Here is an 11,365-nt window from a genome sequence, read left to right as displayed (position 1 = left end):
AATGTTTGAAATTCAGAAAGCTCTTTGCTCCTGGACCGGAAAGACCTCTCTCCTGTCTGCTCCTATCTCTTTCTCACGGAACTGAAGACCCATTGAAGACGCATGAACCTTAAGAGAGAAAAGTCTCCTACAGTGAACAAGGTTTAAGAAGAATACTGGGCCCCAACAAAAAATAAGACTTAACTCTTCTGACATTGCCACAAACCTCTCTATTTTTCTTCTGCTCTTTTCTGTTCCTATTTGCATATGTGTATCACGTGTGCAAGCTAGCGTGGGTGCATCGCATATCTGTAGGCGTTAACCATATTACAGTTTAAGTTTCAATAAATTTCACTTTTCATTAAATCTAAGAAAGGCTATTTATGCTCATTTCTTTGCCTTATAATTGGAAAGTGGTGAACAAGGATTCACCAAGGGGGAGCTCAAAACACTCTTAAAAACATAAACCCTGTTACAATAAAACCAGGTGAAGACTGAAAAGACCCCTAGACACCTTTCTCACCTGGTCGTTACAGTAGGAGTCTGCCTTTGTTACAGCATTGACTTTTCTGTAGTCTCTGCAAAGTCAGGTTGACCCATCATGTTTAGGCACTAATACTATTGGTGAACTCCAGCTGCTTTGATTAGGCTCAATTAAGTTGTTTTCCAGTATGTATTGGATTTCTGCTTTACCTGGGCCTATTTATCTGGACTTAAAGCGGTAAGGATGCTGTTTTATAGGAGCAGATTCCCCTACATCGATATCATGTGTGGCAAAGGTTGTACAGCCTGGCTTATCCCTATAGACTCTTTGAAATGCTGTGAGTAGCCTTCTTGGATCTTCTCATTGTTCTGCATCAAAGCCATTCTGCTAACCGGATAGTAGGAGGTTCAATTTGAGAATTGTCTAGGCCTCCTGCCTCACTATCCCTTTCATTCTTAGCTGTCTCTATTACCTGACATACCTGTACTGGCTTATCCTCCTCCCTATGATAATCTTGCTTTAACATATTGATTTTTAAAAATTCATTCATGGGATGTGGGCATCGCTGGCTTGGACAGCACTTATTGCCCATCCCTAATCGTCCTTGAGAAGGTGGTGGTGAGCTGCCTTCTTGAACTGCTGCAGTCCATGTGAGGATATTGAATGGATAAGAAAGCCAGCATTCCAGGGTGTCTGCTAAGATGGAGAATCCACAAATGCAGGAGTTTGTTAAAACAGCTAGTCATATGACTAACCTGCTGGCCCAGGTTTTGTTTGAACTGCTCACAGCACAGTTTGGGTCAGATTACAGCTGAACTTGGACAAAGAGAGGCTCTCTTCTGACTAGCTGTCTCACGAATCTCCGTATCCACTGAAATCACTTAAAGCTCAAGAGAGGAAAGACTCCTTCATCGAAACAAGTTTTAAAGTGTGCACTGGGCCCCAATGAAACAGCAAGATGTGCCAGCAATCAAAGACTCTTTATCGAACTCGAAGAACTGTAAATAAATCCCAGCTATTACCTCAAATTTTCCCCTTTATTGTTTCTACTTTTCTGTTTCTATCTGCTTGTACATTTATCGCGAATGCATAGTAGCATGGTTGCATCGCGTATTCATAGTCATTAACCAAATTAGAGTTTAAGGTTAATAAACTTCCACCTTTCTTGTTTAAATCTAAGAAAACTTGTCTGGTTGATTCTTTGCCTTACAATTGGAAAGCAGTGAACAAGGATTCACTGAGGTGGAGCTAAAAACATGGTGTTCTTAAAAATTAAACACTATTACGGTCAAACCAGGAAAAGGCTGAGAGGGAACTCCTAGACCCCTTTCTCATCTGGTCGTAACAATGATTACTCAATAACTGATATGGGAATTAGAGGTGTCGATTTTATGGCATGTTGTTGTTTTCTCACAATCTGACACGTATGACATGTTTTACAAAACTGCACCACGTGCTTTGTAAGACTTGGTTAGTGCCGCAGCCTCACAGCTCCAGCGACCCAGGTTCAATTCTGGGTACTGCCTGTGTGGAGTTTGCAAGTTCTCCCTGTGTCCGCGTGGGTCTCCTCCGGTGCTCCGGTTTCCTCCCACAGCCAAAAGACTTGCAGGTTGATAGATAAATTGGCCATTATAAATTACCCCTAGTACAGGTAGGTGGTAGGGGAATATAGGGACAGGTGAGGATGTGGTAGGAATATGGGATTAGTGTAGGATTAGTATAAATGGGTGGTTAATGGTCGGCACAGACTCGGTGGGCCAAAGGGCCTGTTTCAGTGCTGTATCTCTAAATCTAAAATCTAAATCTTATACGTGATTTGGTCTTCTGGATCCCCATATGTCCTGCTATAGGAAAGTCATGTGCTAACCTTAATAATTCCCAGCAATATTTAGGTGGTACCCTTACCTGTCGAACAACCATCCAATCTTCAACCGCAGGTCTATGAGGCGGTCTCCACAGAGATGAGAATTTTTTCTTATGCAGTGAGTTATGATCTGGAGTTCAGTACCTGAAAGTGTGGTTGAAGCAGATTAAATGGTAACTTTCAGAAGAGAAATGGGTATACGCGTGAAAATGGAAAATTTGCAGGGCTATGGGGAAACAGCAGGGGACTGGGATTAATTGGATAGCTCTTTCAGAGCTAGCACATACTCAATGGGTCAAATAGCCTCCTATGCTGCAGGATTTTATGCCTTAGTATTAAGAAATATAGTGATGTACTTTTTTTTTTAATTGCCCACTTGAAAATTACTTGCTTTTCCCTTCCTGCTTAAATTAATTTCATCACATAGTATTTACAGCATAGAAAGAGGCCATTTGACCCATCATGCCTGTGTTCACTGAAAGAGCTCTGCCCTATGTCCCTTTCCCATAACTTTAATTTTTCAAATCTTTTGACTGCTTACCACGTTATAACATTGTTGTGCAAGAGCATACGAGGCATTGGAAGCGGCATGTTTTGCATTAGTTTGGAGGAACAAGACACTGTTGCCCAAACATTGGAGAGTGGGTGTGACAGATCAAGTGTTTCTTAATACTTCTGTATTGAATTCTGGGAGTTGGCCAGCCTGTTGTCACTTTGAATGTTGATTACTGCTTGCTGGAAGTAGCAAGTATTTCTTCTATTTCACTGCAGCTTAATGAATACTGGACACAAAGTTCACTAAGATGTTGTCTATTCTTGGTTTTTGCATTTGCCTAGTTAGGGGAACCTTGCCAAATGGTGCTAGCTAACAGACTGGGGGAACAGCTCTCACTCTCTCTCATGGGTGTAAACTTAAGCAGTAATCAAGAAAACCAGTACAGTAGATTCTGGATGTCCTATAAAGCGTGCCAGTTTGAATTTCAAAGTAAAGAGAAGAATATAAGTCAGTTTGGTAATGATGCTGTATTAGTTTACAAGCAGACGTTAACACAAGATTAATTTGGGAGTCCTAAAATATTTCCTCATAGATATGTGACCCAACTTGAGAATTACTAAAACTTCAGGACTATATTGAAATGGGGACAGTGAGCTAAGTATAAATCCCTCTCGGCATTTCTTTCAAGGAACTGGCTAGGAAATAGTTTCATACCACATTTGCAAGAGTTTTTTCCCAATAATTTCTTGTCAGTTAAGGGCAGGAAGGTGTCAAGAAAACCTACAATGCCAAATGAGGATTTTTTAATTCATCAGTTGGAAACCTACATTAAACTTTTAATGGAAAAAAAGGATTTGGAATCCTACAGTTAACTTTTAAAAAGCTGGCAGCCAAGATGGCCACCGCAATTTGCATCTGAAATACCTCACATTCCAGGACATCGAACTGGAGACACATGTCTAACAAGAAGCCCAGTCAAGACAATGCTTTGGCTAACTGAGGAGATTATCCAGATTACACTCGTTAGCAGGCCATTCAAAGCCATCTTGAGGCATTCATGAGTGGAGATGTCCCTCCAGGGGGTGAACACTGACAATACCACCTAAGAGAGGTTTTAGACTTTGGACCTCATTAAAAACAAAGAGGATTGAGAGAACCATGTGACCATCTCCCCAGGCTGTGTAAAACTTGGAGTTTTGTTACACTGAGCAGACAAGCTACTGAGACATTGAAGCAGAGGCTTCATGTGCTAACTAGGCAGAACCCCATTGTGTGTCTCTCTCACTCTCTCTCTCCACAAAACATCATAAGTTAAAAACTCATCTGCGACTGAGGACCATCCAAGCCTACAGATTGATACAGAAAGACACCAGGGGAAGAAAGGTACCTACAATTCTGTCTCCAAGAAAATCCTGAGCCAGGTGGGCCAGCCACAAGGCAAGACTTCAAGATCACAGCTTCAGCTGGAAGACAATGGAATAATCAGTAGCACCATTAATGACCGAGCTGGTCACGTCCTAAAGGACATAGCTGCTAGACTGGGTCTGTGACAGGTGCTGAGGGAACCAACAAGAGGGAAAGACATACTTGACCTCGTCCTCACCAATCTGCCTGTCGCAGATGCATTTGTCCATGACAGTATTGGTAAGAGTGACCACTCACAGTCCTTGTGGAAATGAAGTCCCATCTTCATCCACTGGGTTGTGTGGCACTACCACTGTGCTAAATGGGATAGATTTCGAACAGATCTAGCAATGCTAAATTGGGCATCCATGAGGTGCTGTGGGCCATCAGCAGCAGCAGAATTGTACTCAACCACAATCTGTAACTTCATGGCCCGGCATATCCCCCACTCTACCATTACCATCAAGATGGGGGATCAACCCTCATTCAATGAAGAGTGCAAGAGAGCATGCCAGGAGCAGTACCAGGCATACCTCAAAATGAGGTGGCAACCTGATGAAGCTACAAAATAGGACTACTTGCGTGGCAAAACACCAGAAGCAGCATGCAATAGACAGAGCTAAGTGACCCCACAACCAAACGGCTCAGATCTAGGCTCTGCAGTCCTGCCACATCCAGTCGTGAATGGTGGTGGACAATTAAACAACTAACAGGAGGCTCCACAAATATTCCCATCCTCACTGATGGAGGATCCCAGCATATCAGTGTAAAAGACAAGGCTGAAGCATTTGCAACCATCTTCAGCCAGAATTGCCAAGTGGATGATCCACTTCAGCCTCCTTCTGAGGTGCCCAGCATCATAGATGCCAGTTTTTAGCTAATCTAATTCACTCCACGTGATATCAAGAACTGACTGAAGGCACTGGTACTGCAAAGGCTATAGGCCCTGACAACATTCCACTAATAGTACTGAAGACCTGCGCTCCAGAACTGGCTATGCCCCAAGCCAAGCTGTTCTAGTACAGCTACAACACTGGCATCTACCCAGCAATGTGGAAAATTGCCCAGGTATGTCCTGTATACAAAAAGCAGGACAAATCCAACCTGGCCAATTACCACCCCATCAATCTACTCTCGATGATCAGTAAAATGATGGAAGGTGATGTCGACAGTGCTATCAAGCACTTGCTTAGCAATAATCTGCTCAGTGATGCTCAGTTTGGGTTCCGCCAGGGCCACTCAGCTCCTGATCTCATTACAACCTTGGTTCAAACATGGACAAAAAAGCTAAACTCAAGAGGTGAGGTGAACATAAGAACATAAGAACTAGGAGCAGGACAAGGCCATTCGGCCCCTCAATCCTGCCCCGCCATTCAATAAGATCATGGCTGATCTGCCTCAGACCTCAACTCCTTTTTCGTATGCCAGCTCCTCATAGCCCTCAACTCCCCAATATTTTAAAAATCTATCTACCTCCTCTTTAAATACTTGCAGTGATCTAGCCTCCACAACTCTCTGGGATAGAGAATTCCAGACATTCACTACCCTCTGAGAGAAGAAGTTCCTTTGCATCTCAGTTTTAAATGAGTGTCCCCTTATTCTGTAACTATGTCCCCTAGTTCGAGATTCCACCACTAGTGGAAACATATTCTCAACATCTACCCTGTCAAGCCTCCTCAGAATCTTATACGTTACAATAATATCACCCCTCATTCTTCTAAACTCTAATGAATAAAGGCCTAACCTGTTTAGCCGTTCTTGATAATTCAACCCCTTCATCCCAGGAATCAGCCTAGTGAATCTCTTTTGAACTGCCTCCAATGCCATTATTTCCTTTCTTAAATACGGGGAACAAAACTGTACACAGTACTCCACGTGCGGCCTCACCAACACCCTATACAGTTGTAACAAGACTTCCCTATTTTTAAACTCCAACTCCCTAGCAATAAAGACCAAAATTCCATTTGCCTTCTTAATTACTTTCTGCACCTGCATGCTAACTTTTTGTGTTTCATGCACAAGAACACCAAGATCCCTCTGTGCTGCACTTTTTTGGAGTCTCTCTCCAATTAAATATTAGTCTGCCTTTTGATTCTTCCGAGCAAAGTGCATGACCTCACACTTTCCTACACTAAACTCCATCTACCAAGTTTTTGCCCACTCACAACCTATCTATATCCCCTTGCAGATTTCTTATGTTCCCATCACAACACGCCCTCCCACCTATTTTTGTATCATCAGCAAATTTGGATATATTACACTCTGCCCCCTCCTCCAAGTCATTAATATAGATAGTAAATAATTGAGGCCCTAGGACTGATCCTTGTCGCACTCCACTAGTTACGTCTTTCCAACCTGAAAAAGACCCATTAATCCCGACTCTCTGTCTTCTGTGAGTTAACCAATCCTCAATCCATGCTAATACATTACCCCCAATACCGTGAGCTCCTATCTTGTGCAATAATCTTTTATGTGGCACCTTCTCGAAAGCCTTCTGGAAATCCAAATACATTACATCTACTAGTTCCCTTTATCAACTCTGCTTGTTATATCCTCAAAGAGTTCTGGCAAATTTGTCAAACATGATTTCCCTTTCACAAAACCATGTTGACTCTGTTTGATTGCGTTAAGCTTTTCTAAATGTCCTGCTATTTCTTCCTTAATAATGGACTCTAGCATTTTCCCAACGACCGATGTTAGGCTGACTGGCCTATAGTTTCCTGCTTTTTATCTCCCTCCCTTCTTGAACAGGGGCGTCACATTAGCAGTTTTCCAATCCGCTGGGACCCTCCCGGAATTCAGTGAGTTCTGAAATATTTTGACCAATGCCTCCACTATCTCTGCAGTCACTTCCTTTAAAATGCATGGATGCAGGCCATCAGGTCCTGGCGACTTGTCTGCCTTTAGTCCCATTAGTTTGTCAAATACTTTGTCTCTCACCATAGAGACTGTTACAAGATCTTTCCTCCTATTAGCTCCTTGCTTACCTGATATCTGTGGGATGTTTATAGTGTCCTCCACCGTGAAGACCGATGCAGATTATTGGTTTAAATTATCTGCTATTTCCCTGTTATCAGTTCTCCAGTTGCATCCTCCAAGGGTCCCGCGCTCACTTTAGCTACTCTCTTTCTTTTTATATACCTGTAGAAGTTCTTGCTGTTTGTTTTTATGTTTCTTCCCAATTTACTTTCATCATCAATTTTCTCCCTCTTTATTAGCTTTTTAGTGTTCCGCTGCTGGTTCCTAAAAAATTCCCAAATCTCTGGCCTACCACTAGTTTTCGCCGCTTTGTATGCCTTAGTTTTTGATTGGATACTCTCCTTGACTGCCTTTGTTAACCACAGGGGTTCATCCTTCTCATCGAGTCCTTCTTTTTGAACGGGATAAATTTTGCTGAGCATTATAAAATATCTGCTTAAATGTCTGCTACTGCTCATCCCTTGACCTTCCCCTTAGTCTACTTTCCCAGCCCACTTTAGACAACTCTTTCTTCATACCTCTGTAATTGCCCTTGTTTAAGTTGAGGACACTGGTTTGAGACCCAAGTTGCTCACCCTCAAACTGAATTTGAAATTCTACCATGTTGTGATTGCCACCCCCAGAGGATCCTTAACTACGATATATCACTGATTAATCCTACCTCATTACACATTACTAGACCTAAAATAGCCTGTTCCCGGGTAGGTTCTGCAACGTATTGCACTAAGTAACAATCCTTGATGCACTCTACAAATTCGTCTTCCATGTTACCTCTGCCAATCTGATTTGTCCAGTCAACATGCAGATTAAAATCACCCATGACAATTGTAGAGCCCTTCTTACACGCCTCCATTATTTCCCGAATTATACTTTGTCCTACAATGAGGCAACTCTTCGGGGGCCTATAGACGACTCCCACCCGTGACTTCTTCCCCTTATTTCCACCCAAACTGATTCCACATCATGATCTTTTGTATCGATATCACTACTCACCACCACACTGATACCTTCCTTTATTGACAAAGCTACCCCACCTCCTTTTCCTTTTTGCCTATTTTTCCGGAACATCAAATACCCTTGAATATTGAGTTCCCAGTCTTGGCCACCCTGCAACCATGTCTCTGTATTAGCTATCAAGTCATATTTATTTCTATTTGTGCCGTCAACTCATCTATCTTGTTACAAATGCTACGTGTATTCAGATAAAGGGCCTTAAGCTTTGACTATTTACCATTATTACTCATTCTGGTTCTAATTTCTGCTGCAATCTTCTGCTTATATTTTCGGCCCCTTCCTGTCACACTTTGATTACCGTTTGCCTCTTCCCTACCCGGCACCTCTGTTCTCTTGTTTCTTTTTGATTTTTTTAAACTTCCCTTCAATTGAACCCTCCCCCCCACTAATTAGTTTTACAAAGTGATTCCTGACAACGCTGGCCAGCGCCGACGTCATCAGGCTGCGCCGCGGTGCGCACATGCGCAGACGGTCTCCTGCTCTCTGCGCATGCGCTGCGTTCCGGCTTGTCAGGACCCGTTTGCGCATGCGCTTGTGACGTCATCGCGTTACGTCGTCTTCCTCGGGCAACGCGCCAGGTTGGCCTCTGCGCATGCGCTTCATGCAATGCCACCGGATATTCACGAATGTGTCAATCTTCCGATATTCACACATGCGTCAAAGCTTCGGCGCGAGTTTTTGAAAGTGGAAGGAGGAGAGGTTTCGTCTTGCATTTTATCTCAATTATTTAGTCGTTTTGGAGATTTGCTTCATTTTTATTAGACAGAGGAGATTGTTCCAAGGTAAGTTGCTCTGAAAACATTTCCATTGTCTGGGGCACTGCATGTGCTCCAGTCCCTGTTGTAAGTTGCTGTGTGCAGGCAGTACATGTGCTGCTGTCCAGCGAACAACCTTCCATCTAAACGGTCACTTTCGTTTTTGTAGCGTTTCAATGGAGTGCATTCGGTATTTCTGATCTCATCTCATGTATCCCGTGTGGTCCCTTAATAGCCTTCCTGAACTTCCTAAACATATGCCTGCCTGTTCAAAGCTCCACTTCCCCCACCTGCGGTACCCTCTCCTTGCTGTTCAGTTACACAGCCACCTGTTCCTGCACTCATCCGAGCAATGCACATGGACACACAGCCACCTCATGCCGTGTCCAGTGGTAGCACAAATGTGAATGCTCTTGCTGCGTACACAACTGGTGAGGTGGGAGTGCAGCCACACCATTCTCCATCCTCAGTGTTGCTTTAAGGCAAAGTTAGGTAAGAGTGAAAGAAATGGAAGGTGATGCTGATAGTAGTAGGCAGGATTAAATGGGAGCGTATGGGAAGGCGCAGGAGTAGCATAACCACTAGCAGGGAACAGCTGGGCTAAATGGCCTGCTTTATGTTCATAGTCCAAAAGAAATGTGCTTCTTTTTCCAGCACCCTCACATCATTCATGTTTTCCCCGAGAGCAGCATTGAACCATCACGAGATAGGGGCAGTTACATCATCCTGACTCTTATCGGGTACTAAGTGATTCATTGCGGTGTTATCAGTACATGCCTATCCTGCAGAGCATAAAGCATGCGCAACAGTAATTTCATTGGAGGGAGGGAAGCTCTGACTCTCCTGTTCTTTCCTTATTTCTTTTCATGTAAAACGTGCCCTTGAGAAAACAATCCTTGAGACTTAAGGATGGCATTCAAGCAAAGGAGGCAGTGCAGGAGAGGACGCAAGGATGTGCTGACTCCTGCATCTGAGGTGGGTAATAAGTGCTTCATTGGCGACGTTATCAATTGGTGCCTTCACTGCAGAACTTAAAAAGGTGTGCACAACAGTAATTTCAGTGGATGGAGGGAGGCAAGCTCTGACTCTGATTTGCTTTATTTCTTTTCATGTAAAACATGCCGTCGAGAAAACAACCCTTGAGACCTAAGGTCAGCATTCAAGCAACGAAGGCAACTGGATCATGCTGCGGAGCTCATCACGATGTGGAAAGGAACATTGCATTTATGGATGAATTGGGAATGCACATTGGGATGCGCTTGGGGAACATTCACCAAGAATAGACTGAGCTCAGACTCTTGTGACTTTGCCTTCTTCACATGGACAATACAGTAGTGGAATAGAGAGCCAAGCGTTCATTCACCACAAGGCTCTCCAGGAACAATCTCTTTAGCTGTGCATAGCAGAGACTCGGCCTGTCTGTCTCACAGGAATGCTGGACACAACACTCATGTATCCATGCACAGCAGCTCCTCGGATGCTTAATGAACTTAATAAAACTTCTCAATAATTAAAACCAGAATTGTTGAGGTTTTGTTTTGGATGCTATTTCCCCGACTTTGCAACTGCACTTCAGATATTCAACTGTGGTGGAGGGGTGGAGGTAGGGGGGTAGAGGGAGGGGTGGGTGAAGAGGGGGATAGAGGGGTGGGTGAAGAGGGGGAGGGAGGGGTGGGTGAAGAGGGGGATAGAGAGGTGGGTGAAGAGGGGGAGGGAGGGGTGAGTGAAGAGGGGGAGGTGAAGAGGGAGAGGGGGGAGGGGTGGGGAGAGGGAGCATGCAAAAGTCAGGGATCAGACAGTTGCAATGCCTGAAGTACTGTTGAGAAGTAGGGGAGAAAGCAACTGGATTGGGCATCCGCAGCTGGAGGGAAAGGCTGAATGGAGAGGGCCGAAAGCGAGAGGCTGTAGAGAGCCGCGGGGAGCGAGCGGCTGAAGACCTTGGTGTCGCCGGGTGCAGGGACTGGCCGGTAAGTCTTTTGCTGTTGTGTTTATGGTGCATGCACAGAAAAAGGCATTCCTCTTCCGCTCTGCTGCTCCCCCCCACACTCTCCCCCATCGCCGCCCTCCCCCCCACCACTCTCACCCACCGCCGCCCTCCCCCCGCTCTCCCCTCTCTCCCTCCCTCCCACTCTCTCTCCCTCCCTCCCTCTCTCTCCCTCCCTCTCTCCCCCTCCCTCTCTCTCCCCCTCCCTCTCTCTCCCCCTCCCTCCCTCCCTCTCTCTCTCTCCCTCCCTCTCTCCCTCAGCTCTCCCCCACCTCCGCCCCTCGTCGCTGCCACCGCCGCTGCTCTCCCCGCGCTGGTCTCCCCGCCACCCGCGCTGCTCTCCCCAGCCCGCTCCACTCTCTCACTCCGGCCATTGTATGCTGCTACGTGTTTGTTAGGTTGCCTC

This window comes from Heterodontus francisci, chromosome 18 (genome assembly GCF_036365525.1).
Source record: "Heterodontus francisci isolate sHetFra1 chromosome 18, sHetFra1.hap1, whole genome shotgun sequence".
NCBI classification, from domain to species: domain Eukaryota; kingdom Metazoa; phylum Chordata; class Chondrichthyes; order Heterodontiformes; family Heterodontidae; genus Heterodontus; species Heterodontus francisci.
Note: the sequence above shows the minus strand (reverse complement) of the source record.